At 34.5% G+C, this 9841-nt stretch overlaps 1 pseudogene; it reads left to right on the top strand.

Moving 5' to 3' along the window:
• Nucleotides 1-5039: 5039 nt before the first annotated feature.
• Nucleotides 5040-9223, top strand: LOC106394601 (annotated as a pseudogene).
• Nucleotides 9224-9841: the final 618 nt, after the last annotated feature.

The raw sequence follows: 9841 nt of genomic DNA on the forward strand, positions 1-9841 counted from the left end.
ACATACAAAAAGCCTAAATCAAAGGGAGTAGTTGCGGGAAGACGCGATGAGAACTACATAACTTAAGAAGTTAAGCTTTGCGCAGCTTTTTCCCAGCGCACACCTCTTTCGGAAGAAGAATCATCTCAGCATTAATTCCATGTGAGTAGGTAAAGTTGGAGTGGCAGCTGAAGTTCCTTCAACCATCAACAACGTCATCCCACCGTTGGTCTTAGGTGCTTCCCTGGTCGCACCATTAGAAGCCTTAGTGTTCACAGCTCCAGTGCCAGGGTTCCTCTCGGTGCATAGACAATTCAAAAAACGAGAACTAAATAGAGTAAGCCGAGTACACATATAGACAAAGGGTAGCATGTACATGTTCCGCAAAGTTTGGCAGGGGCTGACGTTCATTGTCATCGAAGGTCCTTGCTGTGGTTAAAGACTGATGTTTACAAGAAGAAAACTTGAACTCGAACAGCTTTAACTTGAAAGTGTAGGTTCTGCCTACTAAATCCTTTAAGGTATGTTGGCAGTGGTCTCGCCTCTGTGTCTTCACAGATGCATCCAGTTTCACAAAAAAAAAAGAAATCTAGTACGCTGTGTTGATATTTGGCATAAATTCTAACACATTTCCAAATGTAGGAGCAATATTACCATGAGCTGTGCGGGTTGTATCTTTATTGCAAACTATTCCTTTTTTTTTTATCTCTAAACCTCTTCATGGAGGGCTTGCTTTCTCATTCTCCATCCTAGTTTCGAAAATCAAACTCAGAAACTCGTTAACAGTTATAAGCATGTAGGATTACCTAAAGAAAAGAACACACATCACTATTAATTTTTAATTTAGAAGCAACAGAGACAAGACCTATTAACCAAACTTTTATTAGTTGGATTTCATGTGATTACATAATCAATTTTCTGTTAAATGACAATTCTCTCAAAAGACATTTTTTTCATCAAAAGGCTCTCTCAAAAGACATTTAAATGAATTTTTTCACCAAGAAAACATACAAGAAAAAAATGACCAACAAATGTTTTAGTGAAAAGATAAAAGACACTTATATATAAATATAAATAAATATTTAAATAAATAAAAAATTATTATTATTTTCAATTCGAAATTTTTATTTTATTTTTTCCATAAAAATTTAAATTTTTAAATTTTATTTTTGAAGTCCAAAAATTCTTTTTGAATCTATTTTAAATATTAATTTATTTACTTTTTAAACTCCACTTCACTCCTTATATCTAAACCCTAAATCTAGATTAGACCTAAGTGTTAGGGGGGAGATCAGTTTTGGTTCTGTTGATTTGGAACCCAAAATAAATACCTCTACTTTGATATAGATATTTCTTCAATATTTACTATTTTTCATAATTTTTTGGTTTGTAAAACTATTTATTCGATTTATTTTGATAAAAAGAAAGGGCACTAAATGCAAAAATGGTATAAAAATGTTTTATCCCATAACGACAAATGAGCTTGACCTGCACTTCCGCGCGGCTGTTAATTTTTTATAAATTGTTTAATGAAATTTCTACAGACATAGGTTTTTTTGTTTATTTTTTTAAGTTCCTACACATCAGAACCGAACCCACCCAGACCTGGAAGAATCCGATTCGAACCCCACCCGAAAATTTGTAAAACCCGAGTGGAGCCTAATTTTAAAATCGAAAAAGCTCCATACCCGAAAGAACCACTATGTACCAGAACGGATACATGAATACTCATACCTAACTGATTATGTAAGAAAATTAAAAAGTTATTTGCTAAATGTTTTAAATTTTTGTCACAGATGGAGAAAATTCATTCAAACATGTGAAATTATTATAGTTAATACGTAAAATAATTGATGTCTAATTATTATGGTAAAGACAATTAATTAAGTAGTTAAGAAGTGAAATAAAACACTGAAAATAGGTACGTTCTATTTTTTTCTATAATAAATATTGTCATATTATTTGGGAAATAACAATTAAAAAGGTAAGATGAAATTAAATAAGGAAAGAACAGATCTAACAAATCTGTTGAAAATAGGTTTAGTTATATTTTGTACTTCAATTTTAATAATATAGATGTACGTATTTTTTGGACTAAAGAACAATTTTCCCTAATTTAATTTTCATTTTTTTACTTACAACAACAAAAGCAATTTACCTTGATTGGTACAACTGATGATAAACAATAGCATTATGCTATAGAAATATTATGCTAAATAACTTGTATATATGTTTTCACTAATGTATTTAATAAAAAGCAATAGTAGTACACTATTTAAAAAGTATCATAAAAATTAATATATAATATGTTTTTTCTTAAATATTATATATATTTATAATATGCATTTATTTTCTATTTTCGTTATTAAAATTAATTAATTTTATTGAATTATATAAACTAAAGTATATTTTAAATGTGAAATATTACTTTAAAATTAAAAATTAAAAACATTTAATTTTAAAATTTATTTTTGAATATAAAAATAATTTTATACTATTAAATAAGGGTTTTCTGCAAAAAAACCCTCAATGTGGTTTTGTTTTGCGAATTAATCCGCAAACTCAAAAACCTACGGGTCAACCCTCCAAGTGCCAGTCAAACCGCAATATAACCCTCGGCCGTATATATGTGTATTTGACTGTGTATAATTTTAACATTTTTCAATACTACGTCGTTTTGGCGCTAATTTTTTAATGAAAAAAATTTGTTGAACTCGGGGTTCGAAACTTGAACCTTAAACACTATGTGCATGCTATATAACCATCCCGGCCAACAAATATATTTGTTTACTTAACAAACGCAATTATATAGATTTCTAAAAATTCATTCCGAAATGACCTTGTTTCTTCTTCTTCTCTTGGACATGGGAGCTTGCGTAAATGCACAATGAAGGTGGGGTGATCCTTTGATTGTTACTCAAGCATTTATTTTTTCGATTTTCTTTACTTATAGTTATTATCTCACATGTTTTGAACAACAATCGGGATGAGATTCACGTTTCCGGCTCATCTCCGCATTCTTCTTCGAGTGTTATCGTGGCCAAAGGAAAGAAGAAAGATATGATGCGCTCCCATGACGATAGAAAAAAAAGAAATATATGCTGCGCTTTTATGGATCACTCCACCTTCATTATGCATTTACGCAAGCTCCCATATCTAGGGGATCGGAAGAAGAAGAAACAAGGACATTTCAGAATGAATTTAGAAAATATAATTGTGTTTGTTAAGTAAACAAATATATCTGTTAGCGGAGATGGTTGTGTAGAATGAACATAGTGCTTAAAGTTCAAGGTTCAAACCGTGTGTTCAACAAATTTTTTTCATTAAAAATTTAGTGTCAAAATGACGTAGTATTGAAAAATGTTAAAATTATACACAGTCAAATACACATATATACGGCCGAGGGTTATATTGCGGTTTGACTGGCACTTGGGGGGTTGACCCATGGGTTGCAAAAAAAAACCACATTGAGGATTTTTTTGCAGAAAACCCATTAAATAAAATCAATTAATTATATATAATTTTTTCAAATTTGTATATATTATAAATATAAATGCTCTACCAAAACCTCCATATGATAACATTGAATAAAAAGCATTTGGAAAACATCAACATTTTGTAAATGCTTTTTCAATAAATGTTGACCGGAAAATAAAGAGCATGAAGTCTGCAAATTCTTTGCCAATCAAGCTAGATTCATTTTGAGAGAACCGAGTGTAACAGTAGTTTATGTCGATTCTACCTCTAAATTACTAGTTGTTATTGTGTATTTGTAGTAGTTAACAAGGTTTGAAACTCTATGTATCATCTTTTACAACCATCCTGTATCTCAAGCTTTTCAACGTTAATAATAGAAGAAAATAAGTCAATATAAACCCTATGCATAGACTAATCGCCTTAGACCTGCCGTTACGTTCGGATTGGAATTCTGGAATGTATATAGACATATTTTTGAAGTTCTAGTTTTGTGGTCCCATCCCTTGTTCGAAGGACTTCACCTCTCTTGTAACTTGAAGACCCATGATGTTCTAGAGTTTCTGAAAAAAATGTCCAGTCATACCATGTCTCCCAGTGCATTATCACATATTATTGCCTTAACCGGACGTCGAAGTTTTCTATCAGAAACCCCTTTAAACAATTTGAGGCTCAGATATAGCTAACAACTCAGAGGCTTCCACGGGTTGAGATGATTTAGAAATCCTTTTAAAATATACCACTACAGTATCTCCTTTTGCCTCTTTAGTTATAGAAATAACTTATGATTAACCCCGGTCTCTTAGCCGGGGTTCTTAACTCATGATTTGACCCTTTTTTTTTTACACTTTTCGGTTAAGAGACGGCAGACGGTCTCCTTAACTTTTCTTAGTTAAAATCTAAGAAAAGTTAAGAACCGTCTTTTAGCCGAAGCTAAAAACCCCAGTTAAGAGACTGTGGTTAATCATGGTCTTAACTGGGGTTAATCATGGTCTACGTCCTCGTATCAATTGATGATGGTATACTATTCATCAATGATGGTATACTATTCATCATTTTCCTTGTTCAAACGCACCCATGAAAGAACTGTGTTTTTATCCCCTGCCTTGAGCCACAACGCTGTGTTTTTTGCATCCACAAAATCTCCTCATCATAATACTCCTTTGATATCTATGTTTAGGGTTTTACATCTTTTTTTTTTCTTGAAAATTAGGGTTTTACATCTTCTGCACATTTACAATGATTATCGCATAAAATTCGCTTCAAATAACTTGTTGCATTACATTCTTTTGCCTGACCGAATCCTAAATAAACTACATACTTGTCTCACATAATTCATTATGATTTAGAAATTATCTCACAAAATTTGATTTGGTTGAACAAATATGACGTTCGAAATTACATGGAAGAAAACAAAAGAAAACAAAAAAGAGAAAAAAATGACATAAAAACAAAACCTGTATACTTTGAATCAACGGTCTTTCACAAATATCATGTATCTCAAGTTTCTTATCGAAAAGAAAAAATAAATCCATATAAATGGGAGCTCCATGATGTGAAAAACCCAATATCGTAGAAGTCGAACGATGTCTTCTTGAGCCTCTTTCTTCTTCTTCCTTTTCCATTTTTTCTTCATCTGCTGTAGCTTCAGAGCTTCTGCTCAGATTCAGAACCCTAAGTTCTTAAAGTCAAGTTGTCCGAATACGACAACGTATTCAAGAAACAGTACTTACTACAACAATCTCACAACCCTTTTGTATTTCCTTTCTTCCCGCAATGCTTCACACCCCACCGGATTCCAAAACGCCACATCGGGTCAAGGCCCAGACAGGGTCAATGGACTTTTCCTTTGCAGAGGAGACGTCTCGCTGGAAGATTGCCGTAACTGCGTCACCTTTTCCGTCAAAGAATCCTTAACGCGGTGTCCAATTCAGAGAGAGGTCGTACTCTATTACCATAAGTGTATGCTAAGATACGCTAACCAGGATATATTCTCGACCCTTCAGATGGAAGAAGCACAAACAATGTTCAGCAATATTATTATTCCAACTAACCAACAAGAGAGGTTCCGAGAATTGGTTTTGTCCATGATGAACAACGCAGCCGCAGAAGCCGCGGCTAGTTCCAAAAAGTTTGGTGCGAGAGAAACCAACTATGCTGCGTTTCAGAGTGTGTACGGACTTGTTCAGTGCACCCCTGATCTGACGACTCGAGACTGTTCGCGTTGTTTGGAAACATCCATCAATCAGTTACCCACTACCAGTACTGGGTCAAGAATTCTTTTTCCGAGCTGTAACTCAAGATATGAGTCTTACCCATTTTTCAACAAATCCGCCGCTAGCACATTTTCATTACCACTACCGCCACCGGTTTCTCCCGGACCTGAGTTTTCAAACGCAGGGAAAGATAGGAGTTCGTCTGTGTTAGTGGCAGCCATTGTTGTAACTGTTATAGTGGTAGTTCTACTTTTCATAGCTGGATACTGTTTCCTTGCAAAGAGGGCAAAGAGACCTTACGAGACAGCACCCACATTTAATCATGGTAAAAATTCAAGTAATCAAGTGATTAACAATCTTTATTGGGTTGATTAATCTCATTGTTCATCAGCCTCTTTTTCCTGATTACTAAGAGTTTTATTGTGCAACAGGGGATGATATAACAACTATAGACTCGCTGCAACTTGATTATAGAACAATTCAAGCTGCAGCAAATTATTTTTCAGAGGATAATAAGATTGGTCAAGGTGGATTTGGTGAGGTCTACAAGGTATTAAATCTTTAACTGCGAATGAGGTTCATTGAATTTTTTTTGTAAACACGTTTGCATAATGAGATGATGCTGGTGAAACCGGATAAGGTATATTTTCGAATGGGACTGAAGTTGCGGTGAAGAAACTATCAAAATCATCAGAACAAGGTGACACAGAGTTCAAGAATGAGGTTGTTGTTGTTGCAAAGCTTCAGCACAGAAATCTGGTTAGGCTTCTCGGATTTTCTCTAGAACAAGAAGAGAGGATATTGGTCTACGAGTATGTTCGGAACAAAAGCCTTAATTACTTCCTCTTTGGTAAGTTGCATTTATTTCTTTGTTTCAAAGATTATTTAACCTTTCTTGACACTTTGGGAATCTAAATATAACTCATGGATGTTCATAGACGCTGCAAAGCGAGGTCAGTTAGACTGGACTTGACGATACAATATCATTGGAGGAATTGCTCGAGGGATTCTGTACCTTCATCAAGATTCACGGCTCACAATCATACATCGTGACCTAAAAGCGAGCAATGTTCTCTTGGATGAGAATATGAACCCAAAAATTGCAGATTTTGGAATGGCTAGGATCTTCGGACTCGACCAAACCCAGGAAAACACAAACAGAATTGTTGGTACATTGTAAGTCTTCTTGTCAACTACTTTTAAGTTGGATTTATTTGAACATTATTTTGTCAACATAATAAAGTTTTGTTGTGGATTTCAGCGGTTACATGTCTCCCGAATATGCGATGCGTGGCCAGTTCTCAATGAAGTCTGATGTTTATAGCTTCGGAGTGTTAGTACTTGAGATTATAAGTGGTAGAAAGAATAACAGCTTCCACGAGATGGATGATTCACATGACTTGGCCACATATGTAAGTTCAAAGCTAGTCAAGTTTTATATTAAGCTATTGTTGCAACTGATTGTTTAACTGATATTTTAGGCTTGGAGGCTTTGGAATTACAGAAGAGCGTTAGAACTCGTGGATCCAATTATCATTGGAAATTGCAAGAAGAGTGAAGTGGTTCGATGCATCCATATTGGTCTTTTATGTGTTCAAGAAGTCCTGTAGACCGTCCCGCCTTGTCAACCATATTAGTGATGTTCACTAGTAATTCTATGACTTTACCAGTGCCCAGGCGGCCAGGGTTTTTCAATTATACTAGACCCATAGACCCACTTGATTCAGATCAATCTACCATGAGCAAGTCTGTTGCAGTGTGAACTGACGATGCATCAATCTCTACATTATGTCCTCGCTGATTTGGTCTTAACATTCAGGCTTGAATCAATTGTTACTAGGATTTAACCCGCGCATTGTGGGGGTTTTTAATTCTAATTAAAACTTCCAGTTTTAATAAAATAATATGTTCCAAGTAAAACATGTGAACCTGCTGGCTAATATTGAAAGCTTTCATATATTTAAGATGTATCAAACAACCTTACAAATTAAAATTTTTCTCTCTCTAAAGTTTTTTGTTTAACTTTTTGAAGAATATGAGTTAAAGAATGGGTTAGTTTGCCATACAACCATTATGGGATGAAAACTAAGAAAATAACCATGTAAAGATCTTTTAGAGCATGTCTCAATTTATTAAATATATAATATAAACAATCAATTTATAGAAATAATACATAGCATAGCATGAGGAAGAGTTTGGTTCATACCATAACACATGAGCATAACATATGAGCATACCATAACACATGAGCATAAAATATGAGCAGAGGATGATGATGCGGAGGAGGAGCAAGAGAAGGAGGAGAGGAAGTGGAGGAATAAGAAAAGAAAGAGGAAAAAAGTATTTGTACTATACTATATTTTAGCATGGAAGAGTATACTATATCATTTATAAGATTTGCTAAAAATGTGGTTATTTTCTACGTCCAATCAGAGCGGACCTATTTGATACTAAGGGGCGTCAAATGACACCATAATTTTGATTTCCTCTTGCTAGGGGCGTGTTCGCGCGGAATATTGTTTTATTGTTGTTAAGTATGATTTTTTGGATGATGTATATGTGGTCGATCGTCTTTATTTGTTAAGAGCATTATTTATTTATTTATGTAGTAATAGGTGATATATTAATATATTATGTGTTTGTTTTTCAATAATGTTGTGTCGTGTGTATAGTAGTACTTGTTAATGGTGAAGTGAGTCTCTGATGTAAAACATATTGAGTTTCAATTATTTTGTATTTAAACATTTTGTCGATTCTAAATTTAACGGTTTCAGCGTCAAAATTATATTTTATTTTTTCATATATTTGAAAATTATGCTTTGAACATGTTTTTGCTCTCTTCCCATATCTTGACCTTAAGCCATCGCCATCTATATATTTTGTTTACCTTTCCGGTGTGCGGTGCATCTCACCATCACCGGAAAAAAATCACCTCCTGCTCTTGTTCTTCCTCGCCTTCTTCTCCTTTGAGATTATCTGGTATTTATTGTTGATCGAGTTTATGAGTTCCCAGTTCTGGGTTGTTTCTCACGGCATTATAGGATGTTCCGATCAATATTGGTTGCTCCTCTTCTTCCTTAGATTTTGGCTGATGTTAGGAACTGCATCTCCTTGGGTTGGGTCAGAGTTTTGTCGTCTTTGATGTTGTCTTCCTGGTCGTTGGCTTTCTATCGATAGTCTCTGCTCGTCTTGATTTTCAAGATATTGTTTTTGGTGATCTGACTTCTATTATCTTTCATAGCTCGAGGAACGCTCCACAATTTGCTGATTTCGTTTTGTCTCCCCTTCCTTCTCTGTTCGCTCATCTTGTTGCAACTTTCATCGCTGCTTGCGTCTCTAGTGACTCTCCTTTTTTCCATGTTTGCCACTTCAGGTTTGGATAGTGTTTTCCTTTGTGTATGCCTTATGGGTTTTGAAGGTTGTTTATGCTCTCAAGCTTGGGCTATGCTTTCTCGGTGGTTGGCTTTAATTCTCCCTTCGTCATGTTGTTTCTCTTCTTCCCCTGCTTCTCTTGGTATAGGTGTACGGAGTTAATCTCTTGGAGCCTTGATCTCTTATATCCAGAGCTTTGTGGTTATTTACTGGCATGGGTGCTTGTTTGTGCTTGTTTAGTTTGTGAGGTGCTTCTTACCTCTTAGCTGGTGGTTATGATTTTGGTGCTTTAGATATGTGTTTTCCTGCTTTGTGGTGACTTTGGCCTTCCAAGGATTATTCTTCCTCTGACCTGCTTTCTTGGTTCTTTGCGTTGGTGTTTTATCGTGCTCTTTTGTGTTATGGGGCTTGTTATGTTTCAGATTTCATCTTTCTATCTTTTTAAGACCTTAGTTTTTTCTGGCCAAGACACTCTATGGTAAGGTGAGGTAAGTTAGTCTTCGATCTTGACCTCCTTTCAACTCTGGACTTTTTTTGAATTAGTGTTACTATGACATTTTGCTTTTCTGTGTGATTGTGGAGGTTTTAGGTTAAGATTATGTGTTGTGCTCTAGTTTCTTCTTTTTAGTTTTGTTAATTTATGATTTTTAATGGTAAAATAAATATATAATCTGTAAAATGAACTAATAGAAATAGTAAAAATAATAAAATAGTGAAAGTATACATTACTTTTAGCTCTGAACAAATTAAATATTTGAAAAATATTTATATTATTTATATTATTTCTTTATCTATCATGA

This window comes from Brassica napus, chromosome C4, assembly GCF_020379485.1.
Source record: "Brassica napus cultivar Da-Ae chromosome C4, Da-Ae, whole genome shotgun sequence".
NCBI classification, from domain to species: Eukaryota; Viridiplantae; Streptophyta; class Magnoliopsida; order Brassicales; family Brassicaceae; genus Brassica; species Brassica napus.